This window comes from Lepisma saccharinum, chromosome 26 (genome assembly GCF_977018435.1).
Source record: "Lepisma saccharinum chromosome 26, izLepSacc3.1, whole genome shotgun sequence".
Taxonomy (NCBI): domain Eukaryota; kingdom Metazoa; phylum Arthropoda; class Insecta; order Zygentoma; family Lepismatidae; genus Lepisma; species Lepisma saccharinum.
In genome coordinates, this window is record NC_139254.1 from 21,857,956 (window position 1) to 21,874,167 (window position 16,212).

The following is a 16,212-nucleotide window of genomic DNA, read 5'->3' on the forward strand; positions in this document are numbered from 1 at the left end:
AATGAGATGAGATGAGAATGAAGCTTCAGTTTCATGGCTTTTTAAGCAATGGTACAGCAATCACAATATTTGTCATAAGGTTTTTCTGTCCACATTAGAAGAGTCGGTGAATTTTGACTGTTGACTTTTCTCCAGTGATCAAAATTAAATGTTTTACACTAACATTTATCACTATAAACAATTTCAGCTTTATAATCATGTATCAGACTTTGAAAGCTTTGCTTAAACTGAAGAACTAGCTTATTTCATTTCTCACCGTGCGTGAACCAACTGAATTTGGTTTTTCCTCACTATATCGATATAATTAATATGTATTGTGGCTGCTCCAACGAAGCTGGCAGGAACAATGTCCAAAATGTCAGCTTTTCGGCTTTGTGGAAAACAATTGTTGCATGAGAAGTGCCAAGCTGCTCTTCCGGAACCACATTGACACATAGAAATGCATTGTCAACTCTTCTCCTTAGGTTACTTGGTGTTGTGACCATATATTCCATCATTGCTATCAATACCATCGTTCGAAACACTACATTGCTTATCATTTCCAACCCTGTAATGAAAGAAAGAGTGAATTAGACAAACTGACAACTAACTGAAAAAGAAAAAGAAAGAAAAATGGAGATTCCATTTCTCCGTGTATCAAGTGTTGGGAGGATGTAGGGTGTACGTACGGCTAACAGCAAAAATAACAGTAGGAGTAGGCAAATTGTTCATCAATTTTTTCACAGACCTTTTTTCCGAGGGTGAAGAAAAAGTTGAAGGGAAACTGGCAGGAATGGTGCAAATGTGAATTTCAAAATGCGGACAGTGTTTATCAGAGGATAGTTAATTTCAATAGAATCAGGCCCTGGTGTACAAAAGTTCAAGGTACAAGGACTGTGAGAGTACTGTTAAATCGTATTAGGTCAGGTCATACAACTACTAAAAGTCATTTACAAAATGTCCGGATTGTACAAAACCCAAGCTGTACATGTGGCAATAAGGCAGATGTACACCATATTATATCTGAGTGTAATAGATACATACAAGAAAGAGATACATTCTACAAAACACTTCTACACAGAGAACTCGAAATGCATCAAAGCGAATTTGATGCACTTTTAGTGCATCAAATGACACACCCAAACGTGTAATCTTGGATTATTGGAAATTGTCTTCGGATTTGATGCACTTTTACTGCATCAAAGCGAATATCGACTGTGGAGTGTGTCTTTTGATGCATCTTAGTGTGTCAATTGCCCATCTGATGGAATTTTATGCATCGAAATGTATATTTCTCAATTTATACACTTGCATGCATAATTCTTACGAAGCAATTGTTTGGTGATTTTACTTAACTTATACAGAAAATAAATTTTGATATTACGATAACTTACGATAATATGAAAGGAATTCTTAATTTACAAGCTCATAAATTGATCGAAGTAAAAATATAAGGTATGGTATCGAGAACAAAAGTAAATTTATTTTTAAGTAACTAAATTATATTTCCTATAATTGAAATATCAAAATTGGTGCCACACTTGTATGTTCAAGCCAGTAATAATGTTCTGTTGATGCATTGTTTCTGCACGGTAAGTAATTTGAACTCTTTGATCAAGAACTGCATTGTAAGGGTATGTGCAGGATTTTTTTCCTCGGAGGAAAGATGAGGGGACACATCTTGCCCTCCAGTCATAGAAACTTAAAATTTTCGTTTTAGTATTGTTAATCAGTGCTTTCTTTCTAGGAGGAAAATTCCGTTACTCTTCAAGTTGCTTTGTTCTTGTGTTCATCATAAAAAATACTCAAAATATTTTGGCATGTTCATAAATAAAAAGGTGCCAGAAAAAAGTGCTTGTTATTATTATTATTATTTTACAAAACATAAAATTGAAATTATATTGAAAATCCTTTGGCGTTGTTAACGAGTTCAGACTTGTGTACGCTATTTAGGTAGATACTAGATTCGTTTTGCTTGTTTCCATAAGCATCTAAGTAAATCACTTTGTTCATGAACAGTTCTTTGGCTTTTTTGTACTTTTTCATGATATACAGATATGAAAGATCCCTTAATCTGCTCCGCGGCGGAGTGATTATTTCAATGCGCTGCGATGTCAGGGGTCTTGAATTCAAATCCCGAGCTGGGGATTTTTTTTTTGTGCGTCTCTCTTCATCAATTTTATGATATCATCACTCATCTTCATCGTCGGATTAGCCTAAAGTGTAAGAAAAGCGACGTTAATAACAAAAATCAAATAAAGACAAAAGATATTTGATATTAGTAACATCCACCTAACATTTTTCGCATAGGCCCAACTTATGGTTATTTTGGCTCAAAATTCAATGTAATTTCAAATCCCTCCCCCTCCACCTCCCACCTTCAACTTGCCCGACAAGGACAATTCTTTGTAAACAACTCCTGGGTGACTGACTCATCACTAAGGCTTGCACGCGGAGGCTGTGCGCTTTCACCACCAGAAGCGTGCATTCCATTCCATCTGTGGTTGGCGTCTTGTGAATTTGTGGTGATACGTGGTTTGTTGGTGCTCGTGTGTTTTACAGTTGTTTGCAGATTGCACAAGGAGAGAAGATCTACAGATTTTCGGAGCAAGAAAAGTAAGTATCTGTGCAGGTTATTTACAATTTTATGTTGTGCTTTTTTCCGTAGAAGTTCTGATTTCAGTACTAAATTCCAAATGCTCGAGTAAAAATGAAACACGTGTTCAGTCCCAACGATTGAATTAAAATGGGAGATCAGCTTCAGGACCCAATATTTAATATAGCACAATAGTTTATCTTAAGTTGCAAAAACTACAAGTGTTCGGTGTGAATTCAATGTTTCTTTGCTTTTATCTGCATATTTCATAATTTATTATTTTTGCAATTGAGGACAACCCCAGTGCCATGAAGCGAATACATACATATAAAATTTGGTTCCGAATTTTTTTTTCTCTTCTTCGAACCTCTTCCTTCCTATTTGCTTCCCGTCGTCTCGAACATTTCTTCTTAGGGCCTCCCCGATGGCGCAGTGGTAGCGTCGTCGGCCGTCGCGTTGTAATCAAGGGGTTCGATACCCGGTGGAGGCACAAGTGGTTTGGATTCCACTTTAAACTGTAGGTCCAGTCCCAATTAGCCTTACTGTGCATAAAGTGGACTTAAAACAACATATCAATCAATCGAACATTTCTTTTTCTATATTTCTCCTCACATTTTCGGTCTGTGTCTTCATTAATCTTTTACTATTCCTCTTCCTTCTGTCTCTTTCTGAATGCCTTGCTTCTATCTTTCTCCCTTGCTCCCCTTATTTCTTTCTCTCTCTTTTCTATTTCTTTCTGTTTTCTATTTTTGTTTGCTCTTTTTAACTTCTTCCTTTCTATCCTCTCGCTTTTCTATCTCTATGTCTTTTATTCTCCCCCCCCCCCCAAGGGGCGGCGCCAGAAATTTTCGACCGGGTGGGTAGAAGCTCCTTATTGATAGATTAGGGTGGGCAGTATAAATGTAAGACCATATATAGTTTATATGGTGTATGTAAGATGTATGTATCCCCCTCTCTCTTACACTCCCGATTTTCTTCTTACTTCTTTTCCCTCCCCCTTTCTTGTTTTCTTTTTATTCTTTTCTATTCTATTCTCGCATCTTGTTCCATTTCCTTCGCTTTGTCTCTGATGGACACAATTATTTCAAGGAAGTGTTTACCCATGCGCAGCCATACATTCTAATCACATTCTTTCATGCATGTTAATACAGTGAAATAAATATGAATTAGGTTTAAGCTTGTGTTGCAAATACAAGGCATATACTTGACAATGATAGAAAGTGCGACGGTAGATAATCGTGAAGTTTCTCGTAATTTAAATGCATGTTCCTGAGCATAGTATTTTCATCGTATGAGTTCTTGACTGAAATACTTTTCTTACTCTTTGGGGGTCACATTTTTTAGCTTACAAGGTTTGTACAACTGAGAAATCTATCTGAATGTTTGGAGTAGCGGCGACTGGGTGCCAACATTTGAGGGGCAAAGACAATATACTTTTTCTTGGTAGAAAAGGCTTAGCATAAAGAGGCCATAGTGCGGGGGCAAAAAGTGGCAAAATTTTACGATGGAACTGCATCCCCCACTTCCCGGTCCTCCTAATCGCCGCCACTGAATGTTTGGATTAAAATGAACGTCTTATTAGGAATGATTTAAAACACGCACGGAAATCAAATTCTTTGTTCATTGTCCATGAAGTATTCCTAGGCTTAACGAAAGGTTAGCCCCGTTTTTCTCACTTGGGCTTTCTGATTTGTACACGGTCGCGTGCTCCGGTGTTTTTGCTTTCAAACATAAGTTATCCGAAGTAGATTGCTCAAATAGTCTCCGAGATATACTAATTTATTCTCTAATATGACATATTGCGTCATATTTCAGCCTGTATGAGGACTAGAGACTTGAAAGAAGTTAAGTTCCCTTTGTTGCGAAAAATCTATTCTTTGAAAACAATGCAAAAGTTTGCGCCCTTTTCCAAAATAACGGAAGAAGAGGGGGCGAACGTCAGATTTTTTCATTGAAATTTGGGGACTTGGCCACTCCCAACCCCGTTTTTCTCACTTGGGCTTTCTGAATTGTACACGGTCGCGTGCTGCGATGTTTTTGTTTTCAAACAAAAGTTATCCGAAGTAGATTGCTCAAATAGTCTGAGATATAACGTTTTTCTGAAATAAGTGTAAAAATTTAAAAATCGCGCGCAAAGGGCGCGGCGAGAGAGGGATTACTTTCGAAAGGTTTAAAGGTTAAATATAACAAATCAACCACAACTTACTCTTCCAAAAATGGAGTTGCATTAGTTCATACCTCTTAGAAAGTTGAGATGGTAGTTTCAATTGCACAGCGTTTCATTAGTAGATCAAGGCAGCTAATTCCGTGAACAATGATGTTGTTTTCCGAAAGTCTCAAATATTTGTCTCAGACAATCACCCTCTTAAAATGGACGCATCTTCTGTAGTGATAAAATGCCACGTTTGGTGCGAGTTCTTTCTGTATATTTTTCCACAAAGGCATAACGCTGTCGCATTATAATGAAGAGGTCCTGTGTTCGACTCCCTCCTCCTCTGGTGGAAGCACAATGCACACTGGTTCCACGTTAAACTGTAGGTTTAGTCCCGATTAGCCTATCTGAGTATAAAAGTGGATTTATAAACAAACTAATAAAATCGTCTTCCGGATACTTCGTGACATAACTTTTTTTCTCTACTTCAGCTACATCTACAGATTCTGTTGACATTTTTCGGCTGATTCATGTGGCAAAATTTATGTGTGGAAAGAGGATTTCTAAATAGGATAAGCCACTCATTAGCAATTGAATAATTATGTAGCTTCTTCCATACATAACTGGTTTATTAAAATTTATTCACTGCAGTATTGTAGTGATTATTGTGATTCCTTCTTATTAGTAGAATGAATATAAAGTTGATATTTCGCATACCATATTGATATTTGAAAAACATTGCAATGAAATAAAAAAGGCACACTTCTGGAATTTTAATGCCGAGCTAAATACAAACTATATTATACTCTCTAGCATACTTATACCCGAAGGTTTATGGCTTCAGCAACAGAAGCCTTCCATCTGTCCCTATTCGGGTCAAGATCAATCCAATCTTTTCGATCCTTGCCGATTTCTTTTAGGTCCATCTCAACGTTACCCCTCCATCCTCGTCTTGGCCTTCCTACTGGTCTCTTACCATCAGGTTTCCAAACAAGAATCCTGTAAACTATTTTTTTCCTCTGCCATTTGTGTCACATGGCCTGCCCATCTAAGTCTTCTTGATTAAATTATTCTAATAATAATAATTAAAAGTCAAAATAATGTATTGTGTTGCCGGAGGAAGTAAGGCTAAGATGATGATTTTATTTGTTTATTTGGAGATTATTTTAACCATACCCAGGGTGGGATTTATATACGTATGTGGAGGCTCGGAGCTACAGTCCTCAAGTTCACCCTAAATTCTGATCTAATCTTGATCATACCCTGCATAATTTTGAGCCTCCTAAGCCTACTAGCTGATTTTAATCATGGAAGTATTCATTTTATCACAATTTTTGTTTCAATAGCTCTAGTATTTACTTTCACTTTCTAATGACAAAATTGGCTTTTTATGGGTTGATAATATGTGAATATTTCTAGCATAGATAATATTCTCAAGTAAAATATACATGTTATGAACACCAGAATACACTTATTTATCGAATTATTCATATATCTCCATGTATATGTACTTATTGAATTTGATTGGGTGGGTGCCTACCCCTGGCGCCGTCCCTGCTCCCCCCTCTTGTTTATCTATTCTCCTCTCTCCTTCACTTCCCTATTTATTTTATTTACCTCTCGCTTCCCTATTTCTTTCTGGCTCTTTCATGTTCTTCTCTCTCCCCTCTCTCTGCCTGGCTTATGTGTTTCGCCTCTTTTCTCTCTTTCTTACGGCCTCCCGGTGGCGTAGTGGTAACGTCGTCGCCTTGTAATCAAGGGATCTCGAGCTCGATACCCGGTGAAGACGCATTCCACGTTGGTTCGGATCCCACCTTAAATTGTAGGCCCAGTTATGATCAGGCTATCTGTACATAAAGTGGATTAAAAAAAAATTCTCTTCCCCTCCTGTCTCTCTCAAACGTGTGTGTGTGCACGCACCTCACTTCATGGGCGTCCGGAAGGGGGGCCGTGCCCCCCCCCTGGAAAACGAAAGTCATCATAAAATTACATATTTCACACATATAATTTAATTTCAGCCACAATAATGTGTGTTAATTATTGCACGAACATGATAAATTCAAATTTAAGCAATGTTTTTTGAGGGATGAACACTATTATTGGGGAAAATATGCCATGTTGGCCCCCCCTGGAAAAAAATGCCTTCCTTGCCCCTCCCTGGAAAAAATCCTGCGGACGTCCATGCCTCACTTCTTTTTTTCTTTATCAGTCTCTCACTTGTGATTCTCTTCTTTCCTTCACTCCGTCTGACTTTTTAATTCTCTTCCTTTCTCAAATTCTCTGCCGCTTCTTTCATCTCTTTTATCTCCCTTAACGTGCTTCTTTCTTATGATGACATGGAACATGATGTCAGTGTGTCTAACTTGTTTACATGCCATCACACTCATAAGAGAGAAGATTGAAAAAATCGGACAGAGAGTGAAGTAAAGAGAAGAGAATCGTAAGTGAAAGATAAAACGAAGTAAATAAGCGATACACAGACATACACCGAAGATGTGGGGGGGGATGCAAATCTGGGGAAGAGAGGGAGAGGCCGAAGGGAAATAAAATACATGGGAGAGAGAGAAATAGGGAAGCGAGAGAGGGGGAACGTACATAAATAGGGAAACGAGCGAAAGGCAGAAAGAGATGTAGAAAAGCAATCTGCAGAGGTTCCGATTGTTGCATACACCAATCATCAACCCACATCGAATTTACACAAACTGAATTTTTGTTCCTTCTTTTATAAAAATTGAGAAGGCGTACATACAGAAAAAATTTAGGATATCTTAATCTTATTTACGAAAGTTCAGAAATATTATTTTAATATCCCTGAATGTTAGAGACAATAGTTCTACCTGTGTTTTTTTTAGTAGTCAGTCCTCATTTTGCCATCTTTTCGTGCATCTCACGTTCTTTTTTAAGAGTATTAGGGAAAGGGGGTTATGACCCTCACCAACCAACTCCCCCTTGGGCACGCCACTGGGTTCTACTTTAGCACGCAATGTTAATTGGATATTATCAATTGTCTAGTGCTTTTAATATGTGTAGTTTCAAGAAATACGCAATGGATAATGTCGAACTAACATATTTCAAACAATAATAAAAAAAATATATATGATATTTCACTCATCTTAGTAATTAGGAATGAAATGATCGTTCTAGCACTTGTATAAAACTTTTATTTTTGAATGCTCTACCATTAAAATTATACTCAGCTAGTATTTTGTTTTGACATCACTAAGTTTCGTTTTTCCTGCTTATCCCAAGTACATGTCTTATACAAAGTTTTTCTTGGTTATTTTTAAGGTACTTGTTGTTCCCTTCATGAAGACAATACAGAAATATTCAGAAGCTCTTTTGCAGAGGATTGTGAATCACTGAAGAGTGATTATTATCTGGTTGTTGATACCCACCAACAATGCAAGCAAAAGGTTAGTGTGTGTTACATATTGTTATTGGTAACATGAATATGTGTGCTAAGAAAATCTCACTTTGCACAGAAAATTTACCATGGTGCAATGTTCCCCATGGTTGAAATTACGATTTGCAAGTTAACACATGTAAATAGAATTTTTCCATGTTGAATTAATTTAAAATGTCTTCAGAATATTTTTTTCATTTGATAGATTTTAGGCTCATTAAATAAACTGCTTCAAATAACATCCAGTGGTGTGCTCAAGGGGGTTTGTTGGGGATCATAACCACCTCTTTGGTCAAGTATTTCTAAAAAAAGAGAACATCAAAGAGAGGAAAGATGGCAAATTGAGGACTTATTAATAAAAATAAGTATATGTACCCCCTTTCTAAAATCGTGATAACTGAAACATAACTCAAAATCCAAACAGCTTCTCATTGGATGACATAATGATCAGCTCTTAAGCCCCTTATCACCTTTAATACCTAGCTTTTTATATGAGACTGGGGTTAATTCAATATGCTTAACTTTGTTGCGCCTCTCTCTCTCTCAATGTGTGTGTAAATTATTCGACATGTGTTTCATACTTGTATACAAAATCCAGAGAGTTGATGTTATATTTGTTTCAGTGGTGGAGTTCTTTTGTGGAAAATGATTTCTATACTTGTAGGCATTACAAATAAGAACCTTATGTCAATTTCATGTTTAATTTTGCTTTTAACTGCTAATGAAATAAGATCATTTTGGCTCTAAATTTAGCGTACCACCCCTAAATATAAACTTACACCCACATATGGAAAATTCAGGATACACCCCTGAAAATATTTTATTTTAATGCAACTGATAAATAATTTTAAATAACTATATATACATATTGTCATGTATTTTCTGTTTCATTTTCTTAATTGCTTGAGATACGCAATGAATGGCTTTTAATATTTTTTTTTTCATGACCATACATACTTTTAAGCACATCAAGCTATCCATGAAAGGCTTGGAAATTTAATTATTACAATGACAATAAGTCATGGAAAGCGGTACAGGAGGAGAGGAATCTCTTTCTCCCTTAATTTGTTTGCATTTTTCTGTCATTCTTTCTTATTTTTCTCCATTTTCTTTCTTTCCACCTTCTTTCTCTATTTCCCCTCTCTCTTTTATTTCTTTCCTTCCCTCTTCCCCCTACCTCTCTCTCTCTCTCTCAGTCCATTTCTGTCATTTTTCTTCCCTCCAAGATATATGAGAGTCTCTTTTAGAAAGAGAGACAAATATATATATGTTCTTGTCATCTCTCTCTCTCCCCCTTCTCCCTTTTTCTGTCACTGCATTTCTTTCCTTTTGCAGTCTCTCCAAGAGAAAGAGAGAGAGGAGAGAGAAATATGTGTATTTGAGAGAGCATCATCTCTCTCTCTCCTCTCCCTCTCTAATCGCTTATGCTTGTTATGTGGGAGAAAGAGAGGTGGTGGGAAGGAAAAGGATGGAAAGGTGGAGGGAAGAGATGGATAAATTATAAAGGGTTTCTGATTGTAAATCATATACAAATTACACCATTTAAAACTATGTAATATTTTCAGTTCTGCTTCATCTAATCTGTATTAGTCCACATATGTCCCTCATTATTTTATTTTTAAAGCTCCAAATCATGTTCCTCTGTGATAAAGTACCCACTGTATCACATTCATATGCAACAGAAAAAATTACTGTCTTCCATTTATTAAATCATATTTTTATATATTGATGAGGATAAAGGTTTATGAACAGAAAAGTAATGTACATTAACTGAATTGAATGTTCTTTTTGTTTCCTGTTTGTGCTTTTCAATTGCTAAACTTGTTCGTAACTGGTTGGATTTGGAAATTGATTTGAACAGGTTATCAATAAGAAAATTTATGCTTAACCTGTGTGTATTGTGTAAACTCACTTCATTTTGGCCTATAAGCATATAACAGAATCTGTCTCCCTTAGAGTTTTACAAAATTATTATTGCTATTATATTTACACCACTTACATGTGGTAATATTTTCCCAGTGCCAATTGACATAAGATGTTTTGTAATAAAATTAAAGGAAAATATCATATTTATGAGTGCTTCATTAATTTATTTTCAGGAAACATCGCCATTTGCTAACAGAAGATTTTGAGAATGAAGCACCTTATCTGGCACTATTAGTGGAAGGAAAGTTGTCCTGGTAGCTGGATGCTAGAAAGTGCAATGTGCCACATTACAAACATTTATCTGTGCACTTGTTGACATGTACTATGTTTTTGAATTAGACTACTCCGAAAACTGTGGTACATGTATGGCAGTAGTCGCGTACATACTATTAGGTCATAAATAGAGACTGTCGCCTCAAGTCATCTATCTTATGTGAGAAGTTCAAGGATTTAAAACAGAATGTGCATTAAGCACCAGTGTATCTGTGTCAAACAATAAATGTTCTGTCTCAGGATTATCTGTATCATTTGTTAGTATGAATCGCACCTAAGTTCTTTTATTGTTCTCTAACAACATTGGTGTGATTGCAAATGGTATTCATAGATTTTCTATGTTTTATATTAATTTTAAGTTACAAGGTGTTGATATCTTTTCTCTTTAATGACAATGCTTTTTACTCCTACATCATTTAGTTCTTGTTCATAATTGATTTTTTTTTTTTTTACTTTTCTGTGATTGTTAATCTGCATGTTCACGGTAAGACATAAACATGTAGATTAAAATGGGAAAGAAATTCAATTTACTTCCTTTTCACAGCCTAAAAATGATTACAATCTCTCATTTTGTGCAAGAGTTATTTTCAGTATGTTCTGAAAGTGTTATTTTTATGTATTCAATATTCAATTCAATATTTGCACATGTAACCATGCACTCACAAGGCCATGCCACTTTGGAACAGAAAATTGTGTTTATATGTGCAGAAATGTGAACAAGAAAAGCCCAATATTTAGTTAAGTGTAGCTTAACACACTAGAGAAATTTACACTAAGCATCTCTCCATCTTCCAGTAATAAGGAATTTGTTCATTGTGTGCTAAGATGTGTTTTCAGCATGTTCTAAATGTGTGCCTACTATAGATGATCAAAAATAATTAATAATTTCTAGAATGCACTTTACACACTTGCAGAATATTTAATATTGACAATACTCCTTTCTATCACTTTTTCAGCAATTTCAACACTTCTGAAGCACATTAAATGTGAAGTGCTTCAAGAAAGTGTTTGTAAAGTGCAATATTTTTTACAGTGGAGAAATATATTGAAACACTTCCCTTGCAGGTATGCAACCCCCATGAGCAAGAAAAGGAAAAAAATTGACGCATTTGAATGTGTCACTCTACACACTAAAAGTGCATCAAATTTTTTGACTCCAACGACACGTTTTGGTGCATCAAACGAAATATCCACTTTAATGTGTTATTTGACACATTTATTTTGATGCATTTAGGTGCATCTTTCAGTTTGATGCATTTTAGTGAATCATTTGACACATTTATTTTGATGCATTTAGGTGCATCTTTTGGTTTGATGCATTTTTAATGTGTCATTGGAGTCAAAAAAATGATGCACTTTTGTGTGTCAATTGACACACTTTGAGTTCTGTGTGTAACTGTGCAATTCCTCTTCCTCAGTGTTTGGAATCTTTGATTTGTGAATCTAACCTCACATTTGGATATATATTATCATTTTTTAGAAAATGTAGCATAACAATTTAGTTAAGAAACTCTTTTATTAATAGTGCTTTTTTTAATAATAATGTACACAACATAAATAAAAAAACAAAAAAACTGCCTTCTGTTGAGGGCAGTAAATAATTAAATAAAAATAAATAAAAACAAACTTCTAAATCTGAATTTAATTAAATTATTTAAAGCAATTAACGACTAGTTTATGTACGCCACTGATTGTTCTCTATCGCATCCTTCTGACGATCAGGTTTCCTTCTAGAATTTGCCGGCCTCTGTGGCGCAGTGGTTAGCACAGCGCGCTAATACGCCACGGGTCCCGGGTTCGGATCCCGGCCTAGGCAGGGGTGTTTGTGAGTGTTCCTTCACCAATTTTTATACCATGCCCCATGGGACGCGATGCCCTGGGTGATCGCCCACCTAGCTCACCCTTTGCTACGCCTCTGAGCCCCTTCATAAATCCTCTCTTGATTGACAAAATCTAAAGATATCAAAGATGTATTTGTTCATAGAGGCAGCACACAATTATTATTATTTGGTTAAAAAAATACTTAAGCTAGAGACTTGGTAAGTATTTTGTACCCCTTTTTTTGCAAAGGATATGAGAAAACGTAATGCCTTATTAATAAAAGTAATTCGCAGCTTAACAGCCCTTCTAAATTAAAAACTTCTCCACCAATACATAAGGAATGCTCTGTGCAAAGAACATTTCCACAGTAAGCCGAGTGCATCCACAACGCTCTCTACCTACACACAACTTGCTCTGCGCGTGAGTCAGCATATTTGCGTTTTGCTTGTGAACGTGGCGGGACTTACGGTGTGAATGTATGTGATTCGCATGACTGTTATGTTCTGCCTTATTTGAATGCGTTTGGGGAGTCATAAGTCTACACTATACTGATTTTGAAGAGAAGAACCTTGGCATGGTAAGTAATTTCAATAGCTTTCAGTATTGTTACAGTTCGTTGCTTTATCTTGTACGTAATATACCGTGCATCGAGACACCAAGTGCCAGGCCTTGGTTTCTTTCTGAACATAACAGTTTCGTGCGAACAAATTCAAGGTGTGCGTGTGGTACAAAATGCTTTGTTATTAATAAATTTACCTCCCAAATGATAGCCTCCTTGTTAAGGCAAGCGTATTGTATTCAACGAGTTCGTGTTCGATATTCTGTAAGTGGTTTGGATGCCACAGTTGGTCGACCTAGTTCTCATTAACCACCGTGTCTGAAGTTAACATTAAACCACTTTTTACAAGTTCTTGTGCTCTTGATCCCTCAGGGTGCTGTTGACCCCCGGTATCCGCGAAAAAGTGGAAACGTTTACACTTTTAGCGAAGATTGGGTAAGGGTTATGTACGCCACGATTATTTCAAGTTTTATAGAACTACTAGGAAGTCCTTTAAAATACTGGAAACAATTGAGGGAGTAAGTTCGAAGCTTGAATAAATTAATTCGCATAGTTCATAGTTTGGCTAACTATTATTTACCAAAAAAATATGAATTGAAAAATGTAGGTTGCGCGAGCAAGTGTTCTTGGCTTCCAATCGACTCTGACATGAGTTTTTCGAGGATTTTCATCTGAGGCTCGAAGGGTGTTTTGTACTCGAGATTAGATGGTAAGAATTTACTATCCGTCGGACACCTATAACTTCTTCGTTTCGTCGATTTTTGACGTACTTACCTATCTGCTTCGCGGAACACTCCTTAAGATGTATTGACGTGTTTTTTTTTATCAAAGTAATTGCAATTTTTCACATTACGAGTACTTCTTTCTCGTAGTCTTTTCGCTTGCCTGAGACACAATATGGCGCGTACACCTTCCTACATAATCGCGCGTCGTGCTTGTGTTTTGTCGATTTTCATTCGTCATGCAGTGTTTCAACCTTCGGAACCCAAGAAATACCCGTGAACAAAGCTCATCTGATCTAATTTTTTTTTTTTTTAAAAAAAAAAAACTTTTTCGCATTGTTTTACGAAGAAAATTGTAATGTTTTGTGGCGCTATCCGTGAATGGTTTTTGGGGCTATCTGTCCCGGAATCGGTGGGAAATTTAAACTAAAAAATTATTTTCGTTTGAAATTTTTGAGTCCAGATTTCCCACCGATTCCGGGCTCCGTCCCTGTGGTAATTGACCTACCGCCCCCTACCGCTACCGCTACCGCAGCCCCGCCTCCGCTCCGGCTATCGGGCTTTTTCTATAGAGTCCCTGTTAAAGGCATGTTAGAAATTTATCGGAGTCACCTGCCCTCAAATGAACTCCAAACTTTTAAATTTGAAGAAATCCGTTTCCAGGATACGGAAAACTTACCTGAATTTCACCACGCATCCACGACACGTCATATTAGGCATATACCCACAGCCCATTCCTTCTAACGAGTAGCTTACATTCACTGCCACATTTTCGACATTCCTTTCCTTTCTTCACGATCCCGTGTTCAATTAAATTCAAACATCCACTGGATCTTCCACACCCGGTACGAATTTCACCATGCATCCACGACACGTCATGTTTCTAACTTCCGTTGCAAACACAGACAGTTCGAAACACTGGATACCCAACGAACATGAACAAAACACAATCACGACGCGTGATGATGTACGAAGGTGTACGCGCCAAAGGCTATTGTCCGTCGGAGAATTATTTTGCAACAAAAATGATGAATTTCCGCTATGAAACATTCCCACATCACACAAAACACCTTCCAGATGTTAGACAATGCTACAGGAAGTTATTACCGTAAGTAGTTTCTTGTGTAAAAATGAAGAAATCTGTCCGATGAATAGTAAATTAGTACCATGCTGGGAGCCCTAAACCTGACCCGCCTAAACTAAAAACGAAAGCATTTAACGAAAAATACCCCTTCACACCCCCACGGAGTCTGCATAAATGATAGCGGCAAACAAATGGCTGCTCGGAAACAAAGAATTAGTCTATATAGTAGGAGTATAGCTATGGAAGGTAAAAATCGTTCTCCAGCAAACATACAGTAAGTAATCACTAAGACTGAAGTATGTGTTACCAGACATAATTAGAAATCAAACCATGTAAATCCATGTGCACCCATGGACATCCGCAGGATTTTTTTCCAGGGAGGGGCAAGGAAGGCATTTTTCCAGGGGGGCAAACAAATCACATTTTCTCCCAAAAGAGTGTAGTTCCCTAAAAAAACATTGCTTAAATTTGAATTTATGGTGTTAATGCAATAATTAACACATATTATTGTGGCTAAAATGAAATTATATGTGTGAAATACATAATTTTTGGTTGACTTTCATTTTCCAGGGGGGCACGGCCCCACCTTGCCCCCCTTTCCGGACGCCCATGTGTGTACCATGATAAATTCTTAATTAAACAATAGGAACTTGGCCCGATGGTCTTGACATCATTGCGATAGTAATATTACGTTTGTGGTACGTTAGGCGTGTTATGTTTAATGTTAGAATTTTCGCATTTCGGGCTTGTATTTATGTGTGCGTGTGTAAGTGCTCCAGGATGCGAGAAATGGATGAACGCTGGTAACACGAATACCGACGCGTTCACAAGAATTACCTATTGCGACTTTACAACTACGTACAACTACGTACATATTTTGAAAGTGTGTAAGTAGTTCTTCATGATTCTTTTCTTTAGGGATGTTAGGTTTGATGCCGATAGCAATTTCCAGTTTTTGCCAGTTGTGATAGTTTAATGATGATTGAATTTCTGCGTGTGTTTTTTTTTTTTTTTTTTTTTTTTTTTTATGGTCACCGTCGCGGTTAAATATCTCTGTTATGTGCGGTTTCCGCCTTTTTGAAATATTTTTGTTCCAAAAATATTGAAATATGTCGACTAAATAATAGTATAATTTTGGAGGTTGTACGGTCAGCCATGCAAAAAAGTTTAATTTAAATCACACGAATGTGTAAAAACCTTATTTTTTTTATCATCATGATAACACCAAAAATGTTCATCGTCGTCCGAAATTGCTTATAAGGGGATGAAATTACAAGCTAAACTTATTTTCGAGCCTATAAGTCTCGCATGTTCTCCTCCGTGGCCGTGCGCTCTAAGGCGCTGTGCTTTGGACAAGTGGCGGCTCGTGGTCTGGCTCTATGGGTGTGCACTTCAGTCTATCGTCCACAAGTGTTATACCACCCCTGTGAAATACTCACACCCGTTTTGGCGTACATAATGAAGCTTAATATATTGGGAACCCAAGTTTTGATCACCTTTCACTGAAAATGGGGCTATGACAGAGTTATACGTATTTCATGATATTTTTAACACGAATTTTTTTACAAAATTCAAATATTTCGGAAATTATCCAGCCAATCACGAGAAGAGCGATGTTATTTGCAGTATGTAATTCAGCATTCGATAACCTGACAAAATCACTCAAAACATAGAAATACTGATCTACAATATCAATA

At 36.8% G+C, this 16,212-nt stretch overlaps 1 long non-coding RNA gene across 1 annotated transcript in view; it reads right to left on the reverse strand.

The window, feature by feature from the left end:
* Window positions 1-290: 290 nt before the first annotated feature.
* The window catches only part of LOC145979587 (uncharacterized), an 85,330-nt gene continuing 69,408 nt past the window's right edge, over window positions 291-16,212 (reverse strand). Inside the window, exon 2 of the long non-coding RNA XR_014440794.1 lies at window positions 291-547. This is a non-coding gene — a long non-coding RNA (uncharacterized LOC145979587). The remainder of the gene's footprint in view (window positions 548-16,212) is intronic.